General features: G+C 38.6%; 1 long non-coding RNA gene and 1 pseudogene across 1 annotated transcript; one reads left to right on the top strand and one right to left on the bottom strand.

Moving 5' to 3' along the window:
- Positions 1-2,223: 2,223 nt before the first annotated feature.
- Positions 2,224-3,441, bottom strand: LOC148742866 (uncharacterized). The gene is made up of 2 exons (XR_016001422.1): positions 2,898-3,441; positions 2,224-2,476 (listed from the first exon to the last, which is right to left on the bottom strand). It is a non-coding gene; the product is annotated as an uncharacterized LOC148742866 (long non-coding RNA).
- A 7,208-nt stretch (positions 3,442-10,649) lies between these two features.
- On the top strand, positions 10,650-11,479 carry LOC148742865 (uncharacterized; annotated as a pseudogene).
- The last annotated feature ends 462 nt before the right edge of the window (positions 11,480-11,941 follow it).

Below are 11,941 nucleotides of genomic sequence, written 5' to 3'. Positions count from 1 at the left end.
TTTTGGTGATCCGCTTCAAATAAAGTCAAACGTTTCCTTATATCCTCCCACACGTGAATTCACTGTCGGATGAATAGAACTTTATCAGACTGTAACACTTCTACATCCACCATCAGCTCCGTACAATCCGCCAGAATACTACTTCGTCGTGACTACATTTATATCCTGAATTCGGGGCAGGTGATTAAAGCAAATGAGAAAATTTAGGATTGTTATGGCAGTTTGTTGAGGCACTGGAAATTTTCATTAAAAAAAATTCCCTCATGACCTCTAAGCTGATAGAGGTACATCTAACATCAATATGCATATTCTCGATACTGTCTTGAGAAGAATTTGTTTAACAATTGAGAGCTTCTGAATCTGGCGATTATTTCCTTTATTCTGGTGAACTTACTGTTTGATACAGGGGTGATATGGTAAGGAGAAATCAGATGCTAGTAACTCTTAGGGGTCAAAGAGTTGAGGAACATGGGGGGAGGGGGTAAGGAGAAATTAGATGCTAGTAACTCTTAGGGGTCAAAGAGTTGAGGAACATGGGGGGAGGGGGTAAGGAGAAATTAGATGCTAGTAACTCGTAGGGGTCAAAGAGTTGAGGTACATGGGGGGAGGGGGTAAGGAGAAAATAGATGCTAGTAACTCTTAGGGGTCAAAGAGTTGAGGAATATGGGGGAGGGGGTAAGGAGAAATTAGATGCTAGTAACTCTTAGGGGTCAAAGAGTTGAGGAACATGGGGGGAGGGGGTAAGGAGAAATTAGATGCTAGTAACTCTTAGGGGTCAAAGAGTTGAGGAACATGGGGGGAGGGGGTAAGGAGAAATTAGATGCTAGTAACTCTTAGGGGTCAAAGAGTTGAGGAACATGGGGGGAGGGGGTAAGGAGAAATTAGATGCAAGTAACTCTTAGGGGTGAATGGGTTTATGGGTTAATGGATAGTTATCTAGAACCAACCACGATTTTTTTTTTAATTTTATTTATTTAGGCAGACATGCTTGACAATATACAGTGACTTCACTTGATAGTTGAAAGTTTACCAACACAGATTTGAGTGATACATATCACTCAGTTGATGTTCGTCTTCCTGTCTTCCTGTATTACGTCAGTAACATTTTTTTCTTTCAATTTGTACGAGCTTCTGCAAAATTTTCTCAGGAGTAGAGAGAGCAAAAAATCCAAATGAATAAATTTGTGAGCCAGATACGCATACCTCATCTGACTTGAGCACTTAGTACATGCGTGGCGTGGGGTAAATAGAATTTATGGCATAACATTGTTAAGTAATGCAGCCATCTACTAATTACTTAAAATCTTGCATATGTTTTTTAGCAAATCATGAGTAAGATATCAATAGCCACTTAAAATTGGATAAATACGACTCAAGGCCTAGCATTGTTAAACCACACAAACTTCTACTAAACATAGCGGAAGTTACGATTGTAATGAAATAAATCCTGAGTAAGATATCATTAGTGAATTTAGACTGAATAAATATGATTCATGGCTTTAAGCATTGAAATACAACACAGCCATCTACTCAACATATCAGATGTTACCACTGTTATGACAAAATCATGAGTAAGATAACTTCAGGTTAAATAAATATGACTCATTGATCAGCCTGCGACTGAATGCTCACAATAGCTACGATATTGATGGTAACTTCAAACTGAATAAATGAAAAAGTATGGCTTAGCACTGCTACACAACAGCCATCTACAAATATATCATACGACGTTAATATTGAATTTCAAAACTCATAAGTAAATTAAATTATTATGATTCATGACCTAGCATTACAATACGACACAGCCATCTACTGAGTGTCTCAGATGTTTAGGTTGAATTGAACAATTCATAAGTAAGGTATTGACATCAGCGTTAGATCGAATAAATACGATTTATGGCTTAGCATTGCCAAAAAACACAGCCATCTACTTAAAATCTCACCAGTTTTAACAAATGACAAGTAAATAAGGACTGACAATAGTCTTTTCTCTATCAGTCTATTAAGTTTGCCTGGTGTTCTGATCAGACCCTATATATTAAACAACTCCATACGCTGCTACTTTTTCTACACTTAGCACCAATTAAACTGAAATTCAATCTGCATCTGAAATAATTTTATAAAAGATATAAACTCAAAGGTTAACTACTTACCAAGAAAAAACCCTTAAAGATTCATGTTATGGGTAACTGTATCTGCCAGTCTTGAGTTGATTAATTTATGGCAACTGTATTTTGACACTATTTACGAAAACTAATACAGGTAACTACTTAATCCATTTCAAATGAAATTTGTTACACGAAGAATGCACTCATCAGTGAATACAGTGTTATTGATTACACACTCGTTTCTTTTATATCATCCAGCGCTTCGTAAAACTGATCAAGATCGCTGTCATCGTCAAACGTGGCCAGCGGTGCTCTTGGAGACTCTCGCCTTAAGACTGCTGGGAGATAATCATCTGCTTGGTGTCTATCTATTGCATAATAACATGACACAAGGAAAAAAGAAGACTTTCAGTAACTTGCCCTGTGTTAAATACTTACACTCTGCTCAGACTAATTTATAGCGAGCTTGTTATATAAAGTGGGGCACCGTAGAACAACGCAAACCCCCCAAAAGCGCTTCCCGAGAACACTACCTTGTCGCTTTGCGGAAAGAAAAACAGTTCCAAGCCTTCCCAATGAGCTTAAAGTTCTTTCACTATTCGAGTAAACCGCTGAATGTAGTTCAGCAGGGTAACAAAGGTGACGAAATTGTAGAAACAAACAATTTGTTTGAGGAATAATGAGATGTTATTCTGTATTAGTCCTCCAAATTGATGAAAAAGATCTCAATACATCAGAATTCTTATTTTCTTTTTTCAAAGAAAGCAGCGCTAGGGTTAGTATACATACCCTTACTCGCGATTAATTGTTCGTCTTCCCCACTGAGCTTCATCGTCCATGCCATCTTCGTCTTGCCTTTCAGATTCTTCGAAGTCCTTTTTAAGTTCTTCGTCTTGTTTGTTAGGCTCATCTTCAGTGTCATCTTCATCTTATCCATTGGATTCTATGCAGTCGTTTTCCGATTCTTCTTCTTGTTTGACAGGCTCGTCTTCCATTTCATCCTCATGTTGTTCTTCAGATTCTTTTTCTCGTTTTTTTTAGGATCGTTTTTCTGCTCAGATTGGCCTTTGTGGTATTCCTCTGGTTTTTCATCCTGTTCAATCTCATCTCTCTCTCCAGGCTCTTCACGATCGGTCTGCTCTGCGTTTTGCTCATGCTCACTTTGATCTTTCGATTCGTTATCACTGTCATCACTGTCATCGCTCTCTGCCTCTCGATGGATTAGAACTGAAAAGTGAAACGTTATAAAATAAAAAGTGCTCTGTACTATAAGTGCTACTTCCTATGCATTTTCTCTTGACAGTATTTATTAAAACAACAGCTATGATAGCAGGTAGCAATGTTCATAAGGTAGTTTCTCCCATAAACATCTGCGGTATTTCTTTTGAACTTTACCGGGTAACCCTGTCGTTTAAATGAGACGTCCGACGGCTATCAACGGGTTATAATTACTGATCCCATGAAATTCTATTATTCTCTCTCTGTATCAAATCAACAATTGTAGTCTTTAAGATGACAAAACAACTGTATGAGGAAAACGGAGGAGGTCCTTTTTGTTAGCAGGGAAATCATCAGGGGTAATATAATTAAACGCGCTAAATGAGCATGCTCCAATATAAAGAATATTGCAGTGTGCAGGTTACAATTATTAAAAATATTGCTTCTTCCACTCCTCATAGGCTCTCAAAACCCACACCCATTTCCGGCGGCTGGCGTCTGAAACCCAACTTTTGTCAAATTTCTTGCATTCTGATGCTGTAATTGGCGTTCTAAATCTTTGCTCTGTTTAAAAAAAGAAAATGGAAACGCCGCCTTTAGAAGTCGATAAAGAATTAAAGCACTGACAGAAATGTCCAAACGTTACACTACATTATCTTCGATTTCTACTCAAATATCTGCCTTCGTAGAGCTCTCTGTAATAAATAATCCTTCGTCTTCCGACGAATCCATCCTCTTTCTAAACCCAGGTTCGCACTGAGTAAAATGACTGAATTCTCAGGCTTATAAAGTATGCAAATTAGCAGTCTTACACGCCTTGCACGAATTAATTCCATCATTAGAATTGTTTTGAACAACTCTAACAACGAGCTACAATAACAACCCTCGGCACAATTAAACTCTAAGATATATTCATCACAACAAAGAACAATAGCAATGAGCATCACAATTATCACACATAGGTGCGACTAAAATCGAAGATCCAACACAGACACAGAACAATAGGATTTCATGGGGATCAATAATTATAATAGATAATTACTTCGGCACATGGCACTATGAGAAATATTGCAGCCAGCTGAGGCCGTAGGCCTCAGCTGGCTGCAATAATTCTCATAATGCCATATGCCTCAGTAATTATCCATTAATTAATTTCCAGTCATTTTAAGTGTTTTTTTCCTTCGCCCATCCTGGCTTCCGACTTCAAGGGTTAGTTGGTTCATAAGGCATGATAATCATGCAAAATAACGCATGCTAATCATGCAAGATAATCATGCAGAAGTACAATCACCAGAAGGTTATCGCGTGACAATGAAACTTAATCAGATTTCAAGAACTAATGAGATTTAGTGAAACAACCTTGCACGACAAATGCTAAGCTGAATCAATAAAAGCTGACATCACAGAGGGCCACTCTTAAATATGCAAATCCGCTCAGCAAGACTCTGATGATGACTTTCCTTCAGGTTGTCTTAACGTACCCTCAACCGAGAAAAATCAAACTAATTAAAATTAACTCTGGTTATTATATGGCTGTGTTTCACAAGGATTGGGAACTACTGAATTCACGAATTTGATTGGCTGAAATCAATATTGAAAGCGGTCTAGATTTTCCCATCAAGACCGGCATCTAGACCGGTCTAGAAAAAAAAGGTACAAAGAATATAATGTTCCGTTGCTTTCTAGACACAGCCATATGATAAACATCTTCAGTAACCGAGCTAGGTCGCATTAGGTCTGTACTGGTGACCTTGGTCAAGATTCTCCCACGCAGACCTCCCGCTCGGTTGATAAGAACTAAGCATTGCTCAAAGTGAGAAATGAATTTCTCATGCCTATGGTTGTTCGGAAGACTGAGGTTGTACAAAACATTACTTGATCTAATGTCAACGTTAAGTATATTTTGACGTAAACTTCAGTAGAACAGGTTTGTTTTGAGAAACCGCGTCTTCAATGCAAGACAAAATGATAATCCTTATTCCCCAAAAACATGGTTTTCGATAAACGTACCTTCATTGTTTTGATTTCGTGCACACTTTTCCATCAAATAGCCCAAGAATTGCTAGAATTTAGGACTCAGAATACGTCGTACCCAGATGCAAGGCATCAAGAACAAAAATAAACAGTCAAAGACTGTATGTGGCCACTGGTGAAGCACAATTTTAATAGCATTAAAAAAAAAGCTAGACGCTATCACGTAGAGTTGGAGAATATTTGTCTCACACGCTGAACAGAAAACCTGCCGCATCCCACATAATGATGACTACCCTGTTCCACAAGAGTAAGATGATTCAGGAATATACCGTCCAATTGACATTCAACCAGTAATAAAATGGTAACAAATAATAGTATTAACAATAATAATAATAATGCTAACAATGATAATATAACAATAATTTAAAGCTCGAAAGACTCATGGTTTCCAATCCCCTGGGCTCCAACATGCCTATGCTTGTTTCACTTCGCTTGTGAATTATGAATAATTTTCCTATTTTATTGCAATTCCATTCTTTGAGGCTCTTTTTTTTTCTTCATGCGTAAAATGTATTCGGTCATTCCGCGTCCCAACATATTCCGCAGCTCCGCCGACCCACAGTTCTATTGTTTCTCAGTTCCTCCGTTTCAACATTCTTTTGAAGAACTTAGCGTATCGTATTTCGCAGTTTACTCCCTTCGCAAATTTAGCAGCTCCGTTTTGGCTTAAGGCTACCGAGCACCTTCAGGGGTGTCTGGCGTGCCAGCGAAGTAGCGCGTCCGGTTCAAACTGTAGATATCTAAACCCTATATCAAATTAAAGCTTATAGGACTGGCTATCAGAGTATAGCAAAAAATTTGAAAAAAATTGAAATATCGAATATTTCACGACTTCTAAATACGAGCACCCGAATTACCTTTTGAACGTTACATGTCAAAGCGAATTTTGTTTTTCGCTAATTTAATGTGTTCCTCCGTTACCGGGGCCAAAGCGCTAAAAAATACATGTCTGCGATGTGCCAAATTCAATTTCAGTGACAAGTTACAGAACATTTTTGATATAGCATTAAAAAAATGGGGAGTAATCGTGCAAAAATCGATCTTGAAAAAAAAGTATCTAGAAATAAAAAAATCGGAGACATTTTTTATTGCTTATATGTAAAACTAGCTACTGTCAAAATTTGAGAGCAATCGAACAAATTCCCTTTGACTTGTAGCTCTTAAAAGGTGGATTTAGAGGGCATGAAGGAACGGAATAGTATACCATTGTCAATAAACAAAGTTGCCTCAATTTCGTTGTTAACCATTCAGTTAGGACCCTAAGTAATGGGAAAAAAGGGCATTTTAGAAGACGGGAGAGTAAGCAACCAAGACCCCCTTCCCAACATAGTCACACTTATCTGAACAAGAATAATTAGTTACTGAGTACGTAAAACATGCTTAACTTCTCGAAATATGTATACATGCCATATTACAACTGTAATCTACTTGAGAGGAGACTTTTCATTGAAAGGAAGCCCTAATTCAGTTTTCCTAAAAGTTCTCGGTGGCCAGATCTGATTGGTTTTAGGATTATACTGAAAACTTGTGCGTGATAATGGTATAACGGTGCATTAATATACAAAGCCCATCCTCAGTTTTACCACTATGGTTTTACACTCGTAAAGGTATCTATGGGCAACGTGAAAAATGCAATTCTCAACTTGCATGATTAAGCTGACTGGATTACTTGTCTGTAAAGAGGGGGGAGGGGACGCTAATCCGAGAGTTATGGGCATTGTCTCCTTGGAATTTGATATTCACTCACGGTGAAGCTTAGTCACACGTCCGCCTTGAATAATAGTAATTTGTTCATACTCACAGGAATCGAATACTTGACGCAATATCTTTAAATTGCTTGTTGCTCACTGTGCGAATTTTGTTGAAATAAAAGCTCCTGTAAACGACGATAGAATGAAAGGGTAACTCGTTAATGAGAAACATTAGAACATAAAGTTAGATTAAAAAAAAAAACCAAAATAAGTGACTGTGAGAGAGCAAGAGTAACACCGAATGAGCACGAGTGACCACAAACGACCACGAGTGAATCCCGAGCGATCATGACTGACCACTAGTTACCATGAGTAACCACAAGTGACCGTGGTGACTACGAGTGACCCCAAGTGACCACGAGTAACCACGAGTAACTCCGAGTTACCATGAGCGACCACGAATGACCATTACTTTCCATTAGTGACTCGTGTGATCAAGAGTAACTAGTAAGCAGTAGCTAGAGGAAGGAAGGAGTGGTGTCATCTTCCTGCTTCCCACCACACGAACCTTTTATCCGGTTTCAATCACTCGTCACCATGACGAGGAGAAGAGTCTTCTCTTTCAACTTTGCATCTTTGCTTTTTTTTTTCGTTTGTTTTGTTTTTATCTTTTATTTTATATTTTAACGTAATTTTTGGTATTTATCGCTCGTTTTCTTGCCATTCATTTCCCTAACTTATTTTTTTTCTGTCTGCCGGGATTCTGGACGGAAACGGACTAATTGGGCAACAATTTTTGACAGCGAAGTAGCTCTGGGAACTACGCTTTCAATGAAGGAAGTGATACATTGTTTGCATATGTCAGTCTCCGTGAATGGTTTATCTACGTTGAAATCATAAGTTTTTGGATGAAGTCACCCGATGATAATGAGATTATGATGTCAGCGAAATATATAACTTCTTCGTCACCCTTGGTTGTTAGTGTTCATTCGTGGTCATTCGCTGTCAATCGTGGTCACTCGTGTGTAACTTTGACACAACCTACTCAAATGACGGAGATGCAGAACATGCCGACGACTGCACTCTCACAAGACCCCAGTTTTGCAGTACTTCATTAGCGTCGATTAAAAATGCTAATGAGAAACAGAGACTTACATGAGCTGCATGTTTGTTAAGCCTTTAAAAACTCCACGCTGTAGGTACTGAATATTGTTCTTATAAACAGCCCTTGAACGACAAAGAAGACGGATCATTATTACTTAAAGTACAGAAAACTCTAGAAGCAAACTTCCATTGCAAAAAAAAAACTTCTAATAGCTTTATCAACTCTTCCGCGTCTTATTATAATAAAATATCTTTATAAATTATGTGACACCAAAAAGGAGATTAAAAATACCTCACTGCTTGGGACTACTTAAAAAATTAGGTAATGGCAGTTAACGGTTGCCTCGCTTAATCCAAGTATGAGTACGCGCTGATTTATATATGGAAAAGAATCGCTACGTACTTTTAACAATTGTCCTTTTTTTTCTCTGTCATGTGACATCATGCCAATGAGATCAGAGTTGGCAGTTGCTATCTTGGATGTAATAGCAACTTCAAACTCGAGCAATGTCATACGTGACTCAGATAACTTCCAAGCTAAAGGTGTCTGAATCTAAGCCAGCCAAGGCACACTAGTTTGAGTAATTCAACGAAACCGTAGGCAGAACAAGGGTGAAGGAATAAGTCTGCTCACTTTTTGTGTCACGCCACAGATACAATTTAACTTATAATTTAGAATTACTTATTCCTCAAGTATGTGTTCTTTATTTCTTTCGCAATCCCACATCCCCTAACAGAAAATTTAAATTAAGCAAATAATACGACAGCCGCTAATGAACATTACCGGATTACAGATGATCAGATATCTCGCGAAAGGTCAAGAATTTTTACTAGTGCAGTTAGGTATAATTTCCGTCCGCCATCTCGTTTAAATAGAATTGTTGCGTTTACTTACTGAGCTGGTCTTTCAATTTGGACAAGCCTTGGAACTGATCCGGTGACAGGGTTACGAGGCTGTTTTTCTCCATGTGTCTACGCGATAAATGGAATACACAAGAGGCACTGTATCACTATTTAACAGTAAAGATAATTTGAAATAATTGCTTGGGCCTAGAAACGTTTATCGTCGGGTCTGGCTAAGATCATTGGTTTCAGTTTATACACCTCCTATAAACGTTCTACTTGAAATTATTCGTGCCTTGTTCCTCAGCAAACTGTTTCACTGCTCATCAAAGTTGTCCAAAACTTCATTAAAAGCATCGCTAGCCTGCTTTCACCGGGACGAGAAACATTTTGATCACACCACACTTGCACTGATTGTTCTGACCGCCGGTTAGAATGGCTTAACGACGGTATATACTCGGGGTGTACATCATTATAATTATTATTAAAAAATATTTAAAGAGGAAGCCCAGTTCACCATAGCGGTTTTCATTGAGGCCCTCAAAATTAGCAATGTATGAAATAAGTAATCACGTAGTTGATAAGTAAAAGCTCACGGTGGAAATTATGAAATATCTAAAATATGACATGAACAGAAAATAATAAAATCGATGTGCAAGAGATGACACACTAAAGCCGAGGTAAACTAGCTGTGCCTAGTTAATTTTAGAACATAGCTAGCAGAACTGCGCAATCCAATTCATTATACTTAAGCGTGCTCAAAATCCCGATAGTGCACGCTGATAGCGTGAGCAAATCGCTTCGCCAGAAAAATTTTTTTTTGCGCGAGCGGCCATTGTTAGCGCGGGGAAAAATAATATATTTTGCGACAATAATGTATACAAACAGAGGCTCGGCCCACCAGTCCCAAAACGAAGACAACTTTCCGACTTTTTCCCTTGGGTTAGAGTTCTTAAATGTGGCAGAGAAAAAGAAAAAGAACGGAAAAGGAGACTCGGCATCAGCGCCGTCACGATTTGCTTCACTGTTCGAGAGTGAAATGCAACAAATTTTGACAGAAAGACACTCTGGTAAAACCAAACAAATGACAAACTGATCTGTTTCAACCTTCAAAGGTAAGCTTAAATTTTTCCGTTTTAAAATTGTTAAATATATACTTACAGTTGTTCTCGGGAATAGTACAACTCAGGGAAAAATTGTTTGCAAAAGGATTAACACATTTAATTACATCAAATTACAGATGTAGCAATAACAGTCTTTCTGTCTGGTTTTTCTTCATGAATATAACTTTCGAATGGTTTCTTTTTAAACTCAAAGAAAAATTTTTTTTTTATTTTAGCTTGGTGTAACGAGAAACAAATACAAACTTCAATGGAAAACATGACGGTAGGACAACTGGACACAAACCTGCGCAGGTTCTATGCCGAGGCGAGGAACAAGTCCGGGGAATCCTACAGCAAATCCTCTCTCTTTGGTTTCAGGCGCTCTATTGAGAGATACCTGACTGCACCACCCTAAGCAGAGGGCTCAAACTAAGTCCAGATCCTCGATTTAAACGATGAAATGACATGTTAAACGCTCAGATGTCCGTTTGAAGCGCCAGGGCAAGGAAAATGTCACCCACAAGCCAGCCATAGAGAGCGAAGACTTGATGAAGTTGAGAGCATCGCCAGCCATTGCACTGAGTAATCCACTCACCCTCCTCCACAATGTATTGTTTCACGTTATCTTATTCTTTTGTCGGAGAGGAAGAGAAGGTCAGAGGCAGCTGAAGAAAACGAGCTTCAAGTTTGAAGTTGATGCGTCGGGAGGAAGATTTGTCACAATGGCGCTGATGAAGCGACAAAAAACCATTCCGGAGGAGTGACTGATGTATCCAGCAACGAGAAAGTGGCAAGAATGTATGAAACACCTGAAGAGAACGACGGATACAAAGCTTTGAAGTTTTACATGGCCAAACTCAATCCTCGGTGCGATGCTTTCTTTCAGTATCCGAGAAAGGATTCTAAGTGGAACTATGACGATAAAGTTTGGTTGGACGCCCGACCAATTGGTGGCAACAAACTCGACGGGATGATGAAAAGCATTAGTGACAACGCAAAACTCTCCGAAATATACACCAACCACAGCGTCAGAGCCACCGCAAGCACCTTATGGTCGAATGCTGGTGTAGAGAACCGCCACATAATGGCAATCTCTGGTCACCGTAGCGAACAGAGTCTTTTACATTACAACACGCAGCCCTCGATATCACAGCTCCGTACCTGCAGCGAAGTCCTTTCGAAAGGCTTGACCTCTGACAGATCCGAATCTCTTACCACTGTAACCGCCATAAACATACAGAAAGAAGTGCAGGAAAACGGCCTCGTTGTGTTCACTACAACTGAGAAAACCACAAGCGGCTTCGGATCTTTCTTTAACAACTACACAGTTCAAAATGTCCCCATCACTCTTGGATCAAATTTTAGCCACACTTGTTGACATTTACTGTTATACTGTTCTCAGTGTTTACTCGGACCGTTTTGCAATGGCCTATTCTCGGCAATCGATATACTTTTTGAAGCATTTTGACTTACGTTAACTCTTCTCTTGCGCGAAGTGTTCGTTTTCTCAGAGAAACAGAAAATGTGGCGTGTTGTGAATTAACCAATTAAACCGCAAAGTTTCTTCTCTGTCGTCAGGAGAATTTTATATTTAATCAGGAAATAATTGTTACTGAAAAGTTCCATTCTTGAGCTTGATTTCTTTTTTAAAAATAAAGAATTAAGTATTTAAACGCAGTAAAATAAAGCTGGAGCCTTAAATAGAAAACTTGAAATAAAAACTATTTCCTATTTTGCTTAATATTTCGGCTTACCGCGAACAATTAATTCTGATATTGTTGTCCGTTTTTCGTGTCAGATTTAATGCAAAATTCCACCGGCTATGTTCTAAAACAATTGG

Source organism: Stylophora pistillata, chromosome 1, assembly GCF_964205215.1.
Source record: "Stylophora pistillata chromosome 1, jaStyPist1.2, whole genome shotgun sequence".
Classification (NCBI taxonomy): domain Eukaryota; kingdom Metazoa; phylum Cnidaria; class Anthozoa; order Scleractinia; family Pocilloporidae; genus Stylophora; species Stylophora pistillata.
This window is presented reverse-complemented; position numbering and strand designations above follow the sequence as displayed.